This window comes from Macaca nemestrina, chromosome 2, assembly GCF_043159975.1.
Source record: "Macaca nemestrina isolate mMacNem1 chromosome 2, mMacNem.hap1, whole genome shotgun sequence".
Classification (NCBI taxonomy): Eukaryota; Metazoa; Chordata; class Mammalia; order Primates; family Cercopithecidae; genus Macaca; species Macaca nemestrina.
Window position 1 is genome coordinate 175454991 of NC_092126.1, and position 14557 is coordinate 175469547.

At 39.0% G+C, this 14557-nt stretch overlaps 1 long non-coding RNA gene across 1 annotated transcript in view; it reads right to left on the reverse strand.

The window, feature by feature from the left end:
• Positions 1–757: 757 nt before the first annotated feature.
• Positions 758–14557, reverse strand: part of LOC105477548 (uncharacterized) — a 28964-nt gene continuing 15164 nt past the window's right edge. The window contains exons 3-4 of the long non-coding RNA XR_003017067.2: positions 3713–3865; positions 758–1137 (exon numbers count right to left, since the gene is read on the reverse strand). This is a non-coding gene — a long non-coding RNA (uncharacterized lncRNA). The remainder of the gene's footprint in view (positions 1138–3712; positions 3866–14557) is intronic.

Genomic DNA, 14557 nt, shown 5'->3' on the forward strand with positions numbered 1-14557 from the left:
TGGCTACAAAAGGTCAGCATGGGGGATCCTTGTGGTGATGGAAATGTTTGTAGTTTGACTGTATCAATGTCAATAACATAGTGACAATATTGTACTACAATAGTTTTGCAAGATGTTACCATTGGGGTATACTGGGTAAAGGGTATATCTGATCTCTTTGTATTGTTCTTACAACTGCATGTGAATCTAAAATTGCCTCACATTTCAGTTTAATTCAATAAAATAATTTCACTGAAAGGCTGGGGAATGGAGATTTATTTGTATAATTATTTGTCTAATTTGTATAATTATTACATAAATAATTCTGTTAGGGGTTGCTATATTAGCCAAGTACTGTGGTATGGAAGAAGTACGGTAATGTTCACTTTGTAGTAGAAAGATTATGGCTTTGTCATTAGAGACTTTGTGTCAAATACATCCCACCACATATCAGCTGTGTGACCTTGGGCAATCTGAGCTTCAGTGTCCTCATCTACAAAGCACAAGATTTCTGTTAAGGCGTAAGCAAGGCAATATCTAAATTAGATATATAAAACACTGTACTTTGAACCTTGGCACTATGCCTCACACATAGTAAGTTCTTAAATGCTAGCTGTCATGAAGGAGAGAGAATCAAAACAATTACTTAGCGCGCAACTGTTTCCTGTGTTCTCTATGTTATACCTGAGAAGTGATTATTAAACAGATTCTAGGACAAGGTGTAAAAATGAGAAACTCAACTAGGCATAGTACCCACACAATGAGGAGTTTCGGTCGCTTAGCGGGCATCAGGGGATTTTATTGCTTGTAACAAGTAAGGAGAACACTGGGCATTAGTTCCCAAAGCAGTGTTTCTCCAAGCTGGGGGCTAGATCAGGTTTTATAAGCATAGGTAATGAGCTGTGACCTGACTGGATCCTGTAATGAGGTGATGCCAGGAGGTATGATCTGACTGGATCCTCCTGGAGGTATGATCTGACTGCATCCTGCCATGGGGTGATGCAAAAGCTTCATCTGTTTGGATCCTGGATCTGCTTATTAATTTAGTTCCTACTCCTTGGTCCAAGTACTTAGAGGTTCCTCCTGTGGTTACATACTTGGTTCATCTGGGCAAGTTCGGGTTGATTGACCTAAGGGTCCATGGCAACTGAAAAACAACTTACAACATTGTTACATAAAAGTTGAACCAGACTGGTTTGGTGCAGCTACCCATCCCCCCCTTTTTATATCCATTCCCCAATCTTGAGGGAACATGAGCTATGACTACTTTAGCCACTTCTGCTGATGAGGGGTATAGACCTCGGTCAGAGGAACGTAATTGTTTAGTGCCCTGGTATCAGAGTTACATTTCAGATGTTGTTTTGATCTGGTTGTAGGTAAAGGCATAAAGGGCTAACAACATTACCAGTTCTAGAGAACAAAGAGAACCCTAAGTCTTACAGCAAAAGTTTCCACCCAGGTTCCAAATCAAGACTGTCTATGCAAATGTAGGGTTGAAACTTGAAACTAACTTAGTTCTGATTGGTCAATACAGCTGAGCCCTGATTAGCTAACTCGGTGAGCTTTAATTGACTGGTTTGTGTGAATCCTGAAAGTCTCAAAGTTAAATGCTGCAGGCTTTCCAGGAACTCAGAGGATGTATGTCACCCCTACTCAGCAAATGGCTGCTTTGCTCTATTTTAAATGGAGGCCCAGTTAGCCACTCAAGATCCATCTTGAAGAATTGGCTTAAACCTGTTGGTGGACCACATTGCATTCTATGACAGTGCAGAAGTAGTTGGCTACTTGTTTCAGGTCCATCTGGTCCCTGTCAGGGATCCTAGAGGCAGGGCAGTGGCCAACTGAGCAACTAGACCCACTTACTTATGAGAGGCACTAAGGTACCTATTAAATTTGAACCAAAGTCTCTTGAGTTGTTCTGATTTCCAGCTGGAGTGAATTTAAAGTCTCAAAGATTGCATGAGCAAGATCCTGGTGGGGGTCTCTTACAGACATCTGTTGAAATAGGCTAGAATAATTTTAAAGAGGAGCTAAGTGCTTAGCTCAAACATAAGGGGAATCATTAAGACGTGTAGGGTGAAACACAGAAGAAATCCTATACTGGGAGAAATCCTCTGAAAACATCTCAACACTGGAAATTGTACCCACCAGGTTCAACTAGGAGGCTCCCTGAAAGGTGTCCCTTTCAGAGATTTGGCTCGCTGTAGGCCTTAGATGTTCCCAATTAAACCTGACTGGAAATATTTACCCAGGTACAGCAGCAAGTGTTAGCAGCAGCACAAACACCACCCTGTGCAGTGAGGTGATAGTCGATAGCAATGTGGTTGTCTAGCGAACTCTGCTGTGTCCTGATGGCTTGGGTGGTGAAGTGGGCAACCTTATTAACAGTGCAGGAAAGCTTTCTGACCATATATCCATTGCAAACACAACCCAGTACAAACCAGGACCCCAGAAGCCTTCCTATTCTAGCCCTTCACTAGAGTTAACCCCTCTGGGTAAATCGCATCCTTGAAAGTGGCCCCAATTATAATGTGCAGGGTTATCATTGGTGTTGGATTTTGCCCCCAAACTCTCACGTAGCTCTTGGAGAGCAGGGTGGGTAGCATTGGTGAGGTCAACTGAATAGATAGGAACTTGGGTAAGAGCTATTTCTATGGCCAAATCTCCTGGTGAGGATAACTTAAGTATTATTTCCCCCTTTTTGGGAGAAGAAAATGTGGGCCTAGCGGGTTTCCAAGAATGTTTGCATGGGTTAAGGAAAACTAAAGAAAGGGTCTCCTTTTAGCCATGGCATGCTGAATGCTGCACAGATATTCACCAATAGGGCTTTATTATTCCATTGGTCCATTGGTCTATTTCTCTAGTCCAGAGGACTGGGGGTGGTAAGCACAATGGAGATGTTGATAAATAGGCCAAAATTTGAAACATTTGAATAATTTTTCCTGTAAAATAAGTGTATTAGTCACTAGGAAGCTCTCAAGAATTATACCAGGTTGGTATAATTTTTCCAATAGGGTCTTAGCTACTGCCATGGATGTGGCCTGTTGATATTGGCCTTTAACTTTTGGCTAAAAGACATGCCCTGGTAAGAGCATGCAGTTCTGCTTGTTGGGCAGAGTGGGCATGAGGAAAGTTAAATAAAGTGGTAAGATTAAGCAAGTTACATTGGATGCTGGTAAGGCGAAGTGAGGATAGAAAGAGATCCACATAGTTTGCTTGACAGCTTGTGATGTAAATTGAGGAGTGCCTCGACAGAGCATGGAATGTAGACAGTCAGGGGTGGCCCCATAAATATCTTCTCTGTGGCTTTTACAAAGGAAGGGACAGCATCAACTGCTTTGAGACAAGGAGACCCTAGTATCCTGAGTCTAGCTTGTCGCCAATTCTGAAATCTAATTCTTCTAGTTGGTCAGGTTTAAGAAGGAGAAATCCCCTGAATGTCCTTAGAGCATTCCTAGCCTGGACTGAGGGAAGAGGGCTGGGGGAGTTCATCAGGAATTAGTTAAAACCAAATATTAGGGAAACTGAGGAGAATTCAGGATCTAGTCCAGTCTACAGGCAGATAACAAGGACTTGAACACAATGCACAAGGTTACAATCTAGTAACAAATGTACTTTTGCTTTCCTTAGAAACATAACTGTTTCTCTCCACATTGATCATATAGGAAATCTCAGATTTAGGACCTCTTGCAACTAGAAATCCAAACCAAGGTAAGCTTTAGATTTTACTTACTGTCTTAAGGTTCTTGGGCTTGCTAGGAAGTGACAGTTTTCATTCACTCACTGTAAAGCTGGGAACTCTTGAAACCAGGCATTTCATGTACATTTTAAAATGTGACATTTCAGTCCAAACTTTAGTAATATAACCAATGTTTCCAATTGTATCCTACTTACAAAGAGAGAATTTTTTTTTACTAGACTTACTAAATAAAAGTAAGAATACTCACAAAAAGTTTCTGAATTTTGTAGGAGTCAAGAAATCAAATAGAGAAAAAAAATGCTTCCACCATTATTCACAAAGGATACTTTATCCGATTATTGCAAACTATAGAAAGCTTATGACAAAAAATTTTCTTGAATCTGGAAAATAAAACATTTAAGTCATAAAACATTATCCTTATCAATTACTTAATTTCATGTCATTAATTTTGTTTTGCTCAATCTTATTTGGCAATTTTGGACTACAGCCAATTGCAAATGCTTCCAGAAAAGAATTTAAAATAATAAACTGTTCATAACAAAAACCTAGAACAGACATATTCAGAGATCTGATGAGAATTTAAAATTGACAAGGAAATTTATGTATTTCTTTGGCATGCAACCATTCAAAACCATAATCATAATTATGACATGTATCTTGGCATATCAGTATTTTAGGAATCTCATACAATTTCACACCTCTTAATAACACACATACATAAATATAACTTGAAGTTAAGCATCATTCCTTATTTGACAACACTTCTCATATTATTTACCAAATAAGTCTAATCATTTAAAACCTCCACAAGGTGAGAAATATACTCTTTGAGGCTCTCCAGGGGGCCCACCCGGAAATATCTCAAAGTTAATTTTAGGCTAAGAGGCTTGAATTCAGATTTGGATCCTGTAAAATCTGCCAAAGATGTAAAAAAAAAAAAAAAATCAAAGTACTTCCTTCAACAGAATCATAGGTTGCTCCTAAATAATAGTTACTCATTGAACCAGAGTGACAATCAAAAGACTTCTATAGCAATACAGGTAATTACATGGATGTAAAAACCTTAACCCTTTTAAAGCTCAGTTTTCCTAAACAATCTTTGCTTGTTAGGCAGTAACCTTGAGCAGGGGAATACATTTAGCAACAGCATAGAAGTTCTTGTTACAGGAAACAATTCAGACACATTAAGAAAACACTAATACAAAATCAAGTTATACTGGAGTAAAACATTGCTTTTCTAAAACCTTCAAGATAAATCTGAAACCAGGGAAACTAGACAGTTCTTAGGAAGGAATGTGACAGAAATAGAAACTAATTCATAATTCAGAGAAAGGCTGTTAAAGAAACAAATTTCAGAACTAAAAATCAAAACCTCTCCCAAACTAATATTTTAAGAAACTCCTGTTTTAATATAGGGGGACCAAAATTTTAAGTTATGTATCAGTGTGTTTTAACATCAAAGTTCATTCTTTAGAAAGAATGTTATAAATAATTGTTTTACTTACAGTCAATTTAATCAAACCTCAAATTTCTTTCAGAAACTTCCTTTTTATAAACCTTATCACTACTCACATGGTCAACAACATGCTTGGACTTTCTGCCTTGCCTTATACTTTATCTTTCTTCAATAATGAGTCATTTCACACTAGGACAAAGATTTACTACACATGATTCTTCCTCATACAAACCATACATCTTCACATTTATAACTTTCTTCACATCTCTCTCTCTCTCCTATTTGCTGGCTCCCTTCTATCTTGTTTCTAATTTCTTCCTAAATCCATATTTTAGACCTTCCTTTAAATAACTTCCAAATAAGACAAAATTACTCTTTTTCTCAATAAAGAACACATTTTATGTCTTTCTCATATTTTTTTCTTATTAATAACACATCTTACTTTTGGCATACCTCATATATAGAATCATAAATTAGTTAGAATTTTTTTAAACTCTCAGTACTCCTAAATTTTATTAAAAACACAGTAAGCACAAAAACTTCAATTGTCTCTAAGATATTAGTATTTCACACACAAAAAACATTTTATGATTTTTAGAAAAACATGTTTTCCTTTAATGTAATTTTTATGCATATTTATAGACCCAAACATATTTAGTCTTTGTATTAGTTTGTTCTCATTCTGCTAATAAAGACATACTTGAGACTGGGTAATTTATAAAGGAAAGAGGTTTAATTGACTCAAGTTCAGCATGTCTGGAAAGGCCTGAGGAAACTTACAAGCATGGCAGAAGGGGAAGCAAATGCATCCTATTCACATGGTGGCAGCAGGAGAAATGCTGCACAAAAGTTGGGGAAGCCTCTTATAAAACCATCAGATCTCATGAGAACTCACTCACTATTAAGAGAATAGCATGAAGGTAACCAACCCCATGGTTCAATTGCCTCCCACCAGGTCCCTCCCACAACACATGAGGATTATGGGAACTACAATTCAATATGAGATTTGGGTGAGGACACAGCCAAACCATATCATTCTGCCCCTGCCCCCTCCCAAATCTCATGATCATGCCCTTCCAACAGTACCCCAAAGTCTTAATTCATTTTACCATTAACCCAAGAGTCTAAGTCCAAAGTCTCATCTGAGACAACACAAGTCCCTTCTGCCTATGAGCCTGTAAAATCAAAAGCAAGTTAGTTACCTCCTAGATACAATGGGGGTACAGGCATTGGGTAAATACACCCATTCCAATGGGAGAAATTGGCTGAAACAAAGAGGCTACAGGCTCTAGGCAAGTCCACAATCCAGCTGGGCAGTCATTAAACCTTAAAGTTCCAAAATGATCTCCTTTGATAGCATTACATCCAGGGTACACTGATACAAGAGGTGGGCTCCCACAGCCTTGGGCAGTTCCACCCTGTAGCTTTGCATGGGGTAGCCCCCACTCCCAGCTGCTTTCACAGGCTGGTGTTGAGTGTCTGCAGCTTTTCCAGGCATACAGTGCAAGCTGTCGGTGGATCTACCATTCCGGGGTCTGGAGGACAGTCACCCTCTTCTCATAACTCCACTAGGCAGTACCCCATTGAGGACTCTGTATGGGGGCTCCAACCCCACTTTTCCCTTCTGCACTGCCCTAGAAAAGGGTCTGTGTGAGGGCCCCGCCCCTGCAGCAAACTTCTGCCAGGACATCCAGGCATTTCCATACATCCTCTGAAATCTAGGCAGAGGTTCCCAAACTTCAATTTTTGACTTCTGTGCACTTGCAGGCTCAACACCACATGGAAGCTGCCAAGGCTTGGGGCTTGCACCCTTTGAAGCTACAGCCTGAACTCTACCTTGGCCCCTTATAGCCATGGGTGGAACAGCTGGGATGCAGGGCACCAAGTCTCTGGGCTGCATGCAGCAGGGGGCCCTGGGTCTGGCCCAGGAAACCATTTTTTCCCACTAGGTTTCTGGGCCTGTGGTGGGAGGGACTGCATCAAAGGCCTCTGACATGTCCTAGAGATATTTTCCCCATTGCCTTGGTGATTAACATTCAGCTCCTTGTTAGTTATGCAAATTTCCACAGCAGGCTTGAATTTCTCCCCTGAAAATGGGGTTTTCTTTTCTATTGCATCATCAGGCTGCAAATTTTCCAAACTTCTATGCTCTGCTTCCTGTTGAATGCTTTGCTGCTTAGAAATTTCTTCCACCAGGTACTCTAAATCATCTCTCTCAAGTTCAAAGTTCCAAAAATCTCTAGGGCAGGGGTAAAATGCCGCCAGTCTCTTTGCTAAAACATAGCAAGAGTCACCTTTATTCCAGTTCCCAACAAGTTCCTCATCTCCATCTAAGACCACCTCAGGCTGGATTTCATTGTTTGGTCAAAGCTATTCAACAAGTCTCTAGGAAGTTCCAAGCTTCTACACATCTTCCTGTCTTTTGAGCTCTTCAAGTCTATAGGAAGTTTCAAACTTTCCCACATTTTCCTATATTCTTCTGAGCCCTCCAAACTGTTTTAATCTCTGCCTATTATCCAGTTCCAAAATCACTTCCACATTTTCGGGTATCTTTACAGCAGCACCCTACTCTACCAGTACCAATTTACTGTATTAGTCTATTTTCATGCTGCTAATAAAGACATACCTGAGACTGGATAATTTATAAAGGAAAGAGATTTAATTGACTTACAGTTCAGCATGGCTAGGGAGGCCTCAGGAAACTTACAATCATGGCAGAATGGGAAGAAAACACATCCTTCTTCACACGGCAGCAGCAAGGAGAAGTGCCAAGCAAAAGCAGGGAAAGCCCCTTATAAAACCATCAGATCTCATAAGAACTCACTCACTAACACAAGAACAATATGAGGGTAACTGCCCCCATGATTCAATCACCTCACACTGGGTCCTTCCATGACATGTGGGGATTATTGGAACTACTTAAGATAAGATTTGGGTGGGGACACAGTCAAATCACATCAGTCTTTCTATCAAATATAAGAAGCCAATCAGCAATTTTTTCCAGTTTTTGTCTAATTTGGAACTGAGCCACAGATTCAATGAGTATCCATTATTTAATTTAGGATTTCAAATTACATAAAAAATTTATTTATAGATATTTATCCCATTTACCTTTACCTAACTTGTTTTTAGCAGTTTACCTAGATTACTTATGAGAACTGACACATTAGACAAAGCTAGTCATCATTGCAAATTATCTGTTAATTACTTTATATAACTGCATATCAGGTAAGTGTCATGAAAGTAAGAACCTTAAAGTTAAATTTCAAAAGACAAACATCCCCATCAAACCAACAGTTTTATTAAGACTTAAGACTGGTTTTATTCTCTAAATGATTACTCAGGCACGTGAACTTGAAAAGCATTGACTTTTATTTGCTTAGTTTAGAAGTACTTATTTTTTTATATGCCAATTTGGTACCATAGACAAATACAGTTAGACCTGTATGTACCACCAGATGTAAATAATGATCTTGTAGCATTAATTTTTTAAAACTTTAACCATGGGTTAGGTACAACTCACTACTTAAAAGGACAGTTAGATTCAAACTGTGCCTCTGTCAGACTAGCAATTTTAGCTGAAATTCATCTATCCCACATGGCTGAAGCCTTTCATCAAATTTTAGAGAGAACAGGGTAGCAAAGAGGCAGAGCAGCAGGAAGGGGAGGCTAATGGAAGAAGTTTAGCTCTAGTGTCAGAAAGCCCATGAGTCTCTTTCCCATAGCAATTGTTACCCAGGGTTCCTAGATTGTAGAGGAGCCCCCTACCCTTAGGGTCTCATTATTTCTCCTTCTTCTATCCCCCAGAGACTGTTAGAACACTCCTGTTTCTAATTGCCCTCTAGTTTACAATATGCACATTGTTGTGGCCTCAAGGGTGGGTAGCCCTTTTGGCTAGGCAGTGAGGACCTTAGGGGTTCTTACACATGGCTCTTTGTCTTGTGTGTTGGCTGGATGCAATTAAGAACTGTGGTAAGTAGCATAGCTTGTTGTCTCATCTCAAGTTGTTCTTGCCCTTCTTGGACTTGGTCACAGCTGTTAAATGCCTTAAAAGCAATCTTGACCAATTGAGATATCAGCATTCCCAATCACCCTTCTACTTTTTGTAGTTTACTTGTATGACTTGTGCTGCTAGAGTCCTGCTACAATGTTCCCCATTTCCTAGGATCCCTATTCAGGGTCTAGTGCAAGCCACCAGAGGCTTAGAGGCAGGATTGGTGGTGACACAGATCCCACAACTCTTGGTCCACTCTGGGTTCAACTTTTTTTTTTTTTTTTGAAACAGAGTCTTGCTCTGTCACCTAGGCTGGAGTGCAATGGCACCATCTTGGCTCACTGTAACCTCCACCTCCCGGGTTTAAGCAATTCTCCTGCCTCAGCCTCCCTAGTAGCTGAGATTACAGGCACCCACTACCACGCCCAGCGAATTTTTGTATTTTAAGTAGAGACGGGGTTTCGCCATGTTGGCCAGGCTGGTCTTGAACTTCTGACCTCAGGTGATCCATCCAACTCAGCCTCCCAAAGTGCTAGGATTACAGGCATGAGCCACCACACCTGGCCTTTCTTTTTTTTTCTTTTTCTTTTTTGCATCAAATGCCAAAGCTCCAGCTTCTGGTAGATGATCCAGATTATGGCAAATAGGGGGTTCAGGGAGACCAAGCCCTTCTACCTCCTATGAAAACCTGTCTCTCAACAAAACTAATTCCTAAAACTAGTCCCACAGTCAGCTATCTAGCTCCAGATTGCCCTTATCAGGACAGGGATGTCTCTCAATCCCCCAGATTACAAAGCAGCCAGGGACAGAAACACAATCAGAGGTGTGCTGTGCTTGGTCCAGAGATCTCGCTGCTACATGCAGAGAATTACCCTTTTAGTCAGCCCACAGGGCAAAGTTCACTTTCTTCCCCAAAGGAATGTCAAACAAAATGTCCCAGCGATCCATCAGGGTAGGTCCTAGTGACAATCCAGTGGGCAGGACACCAAGCTGGAGGCCCATGAGAATGGCACCCAACCCCTCTCAGGCAGCGTAAGTCGGTTAGTCCAGGCAAGCTGCCTCTGCCTACTGTTTCATTCGTAAGGAGCCTTTGAGGAATTTGGGGTCAGGACCTGAGTCCCAGTTCCATCTGGGTCACCAGAATTTTGTTAACTACATAGTGGGTGGGTTTGGACACTTAGCAGGTATCAACCCAATGACCACAATGATGGAAGATTTAGCAAGGGGATTTTATGACTTGTAATAAGTAAGGAGAACACTGGTGATAATTTTCAAAGCAATGTTCCCCCAAGCTGGGGGCTGGGTCTAGTTTTATAAGCATAGGATAATGAGCTGTGACCTGATTGGGTCTTGCAATGAGGTGATGCCAGGAGTCATGATCTGACTGGATCCTGCCATGGAATGATGCCAGAGCTCTATCTGATTGGATCCTAGATCTTGTTATGCAATGTCAGCTTCTTAATTCAGTTCCCACTCTTTAGGCACTTAGGTTTCCCCTGTGGTTGCACACTTGGTTCATCTGGGCATACAACCTAAGGTTATGTGACCTAAGAGTTCATGGCAACCGAAAAACAATTTACAACTTTGTTACATAAAAGTTGAAGCAGATTGGTCTGGTGCAACTACAGGTAGATATTCATTGACAGAATGTGTATGTGATAAAAATGATCTAATAAATTTTCCTTATTTTTACAATAGTATATGACAATAGAAACTTCAGAAAATTAAAGAAGAAAAACATAATGCAATAATCATAATAAAATAACTTTTTAAAAGTTTGATTTTTGTATGCATGTATTTTTAGAACATGTTGTTTACACAATTTTCAGATCTACTTTTGTGTTACATAAGTATTTTTCCATGTCATATCTCAAAACACCTTTTTCAATGTTGCCTAAATTAGCACCCATATATACTGTTAAATATTGACTATGGACCACTGGACACATTAGATGATTCCAATATTTTTTCTATTATAAAAACTAATTAAAAATTCTATTTACATAAAACCTTGTCTGACTTGACTATTGATATAGAAATGTTTGTATAGAGGGTCTATTGAAAAAAGAGAATATACTCTAAAATTCTTGATTTGCCTGGCAAATCCTTTAGAAAAGGACGAAGCAAGATTTTTAAGAAGCTGCTTTTTTGGGAGAAAGCATTTGTTCCCCTTGAATTAATTCCACTCTGACCAACATAAATTAATGCTTTTTGAAGTAGAAGTAATAGAAACTTTGGGAGAAAGTGAAAACACCTCACAATCTATTATAACCAAAGAAAAGAATGTCAAGCACATTATGAAAAATGTGCCAGGTATAAGAAAGGTTTATTTCAAAACATTCAGAACACTGAAATGCCAGATAGTCTATTATTGTGAAAGATAGTTCTGTCCTGATGGGAGGCTCAAACTAAACTCTGGCACCTGAATCACTTAGCAGGTAACAGAGGAAAGAAAAAAGAGAAACATGTAAACAAATTCAACTATTCAGATTATAGTTTCAGGGAGCAGGATATAACAAAAAACAATAAAGATTTGCCTCAGGAAGTTGAAACTAGCTTTGCAGAAAAAGACAGCAATAAAGACAGAATAGACTTTACTACTTGAAAAATATTTTTAAAAAGTCATCAAGTGAAAGAAGGTACAACTGCTTAATTTTGATTTTATTTTCTCTTCATAAACGAGAAAAATCTTTACCGTAAGGTAGAACGGTATGAATAGAAAGTCGAAGCCCAGGATGAATGGAATGAAGTGAAAACTATGGGAGCAAAATTCACATTGCAAAATGTCACAGGGAAGTGTAGTTAATCTGAAAAGCAGTAGCTTGTGAAATAGAAATAAGGTGGCTCTGAATTCTTATCCATAGCAACAAGATGCAAGCTACGAGCAGTGACTTTCCTTAGAGGATAACTCCTAGCTGCATTTCAGAGTCAATGGCGGAAATTTAAAACATACAAACGTACAGCCTCCATCCAAACACCTAAGTCAGAAGGCCATTGTTGGTGGAGGATGGACATCTGTGTAGCAGCACAACTGCTGTTTGATGAACCGGTTTTCAATGGACCAGGATCACTTACACAATGTGTTTGAGAAGACTTCCATCAAATGTTAAATTTGGTCCCTAAAAGGGTTAATTCTCAATTAATGGCATGGGCTTCACAGCTAGAAACTACCAAGGATAAATAGGTATCACAAAATACATGTATTTCTGAATATACATTGAATTATTGTGTTCTCTAAGACGGGCAAATTCAGTAAGTTTCTCAAATAACAAAAAGAAACTCTTTATTTTTGCAGCCTTAATTGATGTCAGACATAGTTGCCCTGCTTCCCCTCTCTCCATAATTCTTAGAATTGACCCCTAGTTGGTATATAGCTACCCAACCAGATGCTTTCTGGAGTCATAATACTTTTCAATATTATTTTAAGCTTTCAACCCACTAGAATTTATGCTAAAGCAACGTAAAAAAGCTATTATCTCCCATCTCCACATATATATTCTCTCTTTGATTAGGCCTGCCAGAAGTGAGATAGGAAGATAATAGAGATAGCAAGCCACTTGGCTCTGTTCTAGTCTGACTACAAAAACAAGGGGAACACAAGGAAGATAAAGGTGTAATCCCACCAATCTTCAAGAATTACAGGACTAAATCCAATAATTAGATTCTGCGCAATTGAAGGCCAACCTATTGCTTTATTAAATCAATTATGAAAAGCATGGATTGGTAGAAAATCTGTTTTTCTAATTTTAATACATCCTTGTTTTGTCTTTAAAATTGTGTAAATTTCTGAAATTATTGAATTATGCAAACTGTCACAGCAAAATCAACTTGATAAATAAATGATATCTATTGCTGCAAAGGACTAAAATGAGAATTTTGTATTTACTGATAGGTCAAAGCTAAGTCTCCAATAAGGATTTCATTGTGATATAGCTTTGTCCTGAGTTTTAGCTAGTCCCTGAGCCAATTTATTTTAAATGGTGGATTTTCTTATCTTCCCAACTCATTTTAGTTTGGAAAAACTGGTTTCATTCTGATACCTCTGAGTTCTCCAAACAATATCACAAATTAGCTAGCTCTTCATGTATAAATCATATGGAGATTAAACAAACTCAAGGGTAATTTGATACACAGCCATAAGATGTATTTTGCTTTAGTTTCATTCATTTCCCTTTGCTTCTTTTGTTACTTTGCATTTTAACCATTGTGCAGACAGAAATTAAATAATCTATTTTATAATTCAATATTCATTTACATTTTGGTAAGATTTTTAGAGAGAGATATGACTAGTAAAAGGCGAAATAATTTTTCTGAACATCCTTCAGGACAAAGTGTTGTCATTCTGCCCAACTCTCCTACAGTTCTCTTACCGTGCTAAACACATGGCTCTTGATTGCACTGAGAACACCCTTAAGAAGTCATAACTTACCTATTCAAGGCTATTTAATTGCTTTTAGGTGAGAATTCAGTTCCCTAATTCCCAGTTCAGAAAGGCCATTTCTGGAGGCAAGTTTAGGTTTTGTTATTTTGGAATTATATGTCAGATTGTTGTTAAAATGTTTATCAACCACTTCAGAAAAAGAAAGAATCCTGAAACAGCTCCCTATAATTTGTTATTCGATAATTCCTGGATTTCATTAACCTGGATTTAATTTATAATAGATGAGAGATCCAAGAAAACCTAGCTCTGTTGATACAATTTGGGCCACATGAACTTTAGATTTTATTTTTCTACCTTATACACTATTATATATGTTAATTTTGTGTCCAAAGTAGATTTAAGAGAAGAACAGTCAATTGAGTGCTTATTAAGCACCTGTGTACCAGGCGCAGGGAAAGAAGGAAGACTGAAACAGAAGTAAATAGGCAATACAATACAATAATATTGTATCTTCAATACAAGTTGAAGATGGTTATGATGAGTATAAATCCAGGAAGCTAGCAATGGAACGAGAGCTGAGAAGCAACCAATCAAGCTGCAGGTTTTCTAAACCTTCCTTACAGGAAGCCTGTTGGCTGGTTGTGCTAGCTTAGGAAAAAAACGGCCACGAAATTATTTGGTATTCCTTCCATCGAAAGGGGAGTAGGGAGTGGCCAAGATGGTCAGCTAGAAGCAGCTAATGTGTGTGCCTCTCACGGAGAGAAATGGAAGGGGCAAGAAAATACAACACCTTCAACTGAAACATTCAGGTACTTTCTAATCAAGAAAACAATCTGACCTATGGAAAATAGAGAAAAGCAAGACAGGACCTGGGAGCAACATGGAGCCAGAGGAACCGCCTCTGCCCAGGGAGGTGTTGAGTAAATGTGCAACCCCGGGAAACCACACTTCTCCCATGGATCCTTGCAACCCTTGGATTAGGAGATCTCTTTGTGAGCCCACCTCACCAGGGCCTTCAGTCTGACACACAAAGCTATGTGTAATCTT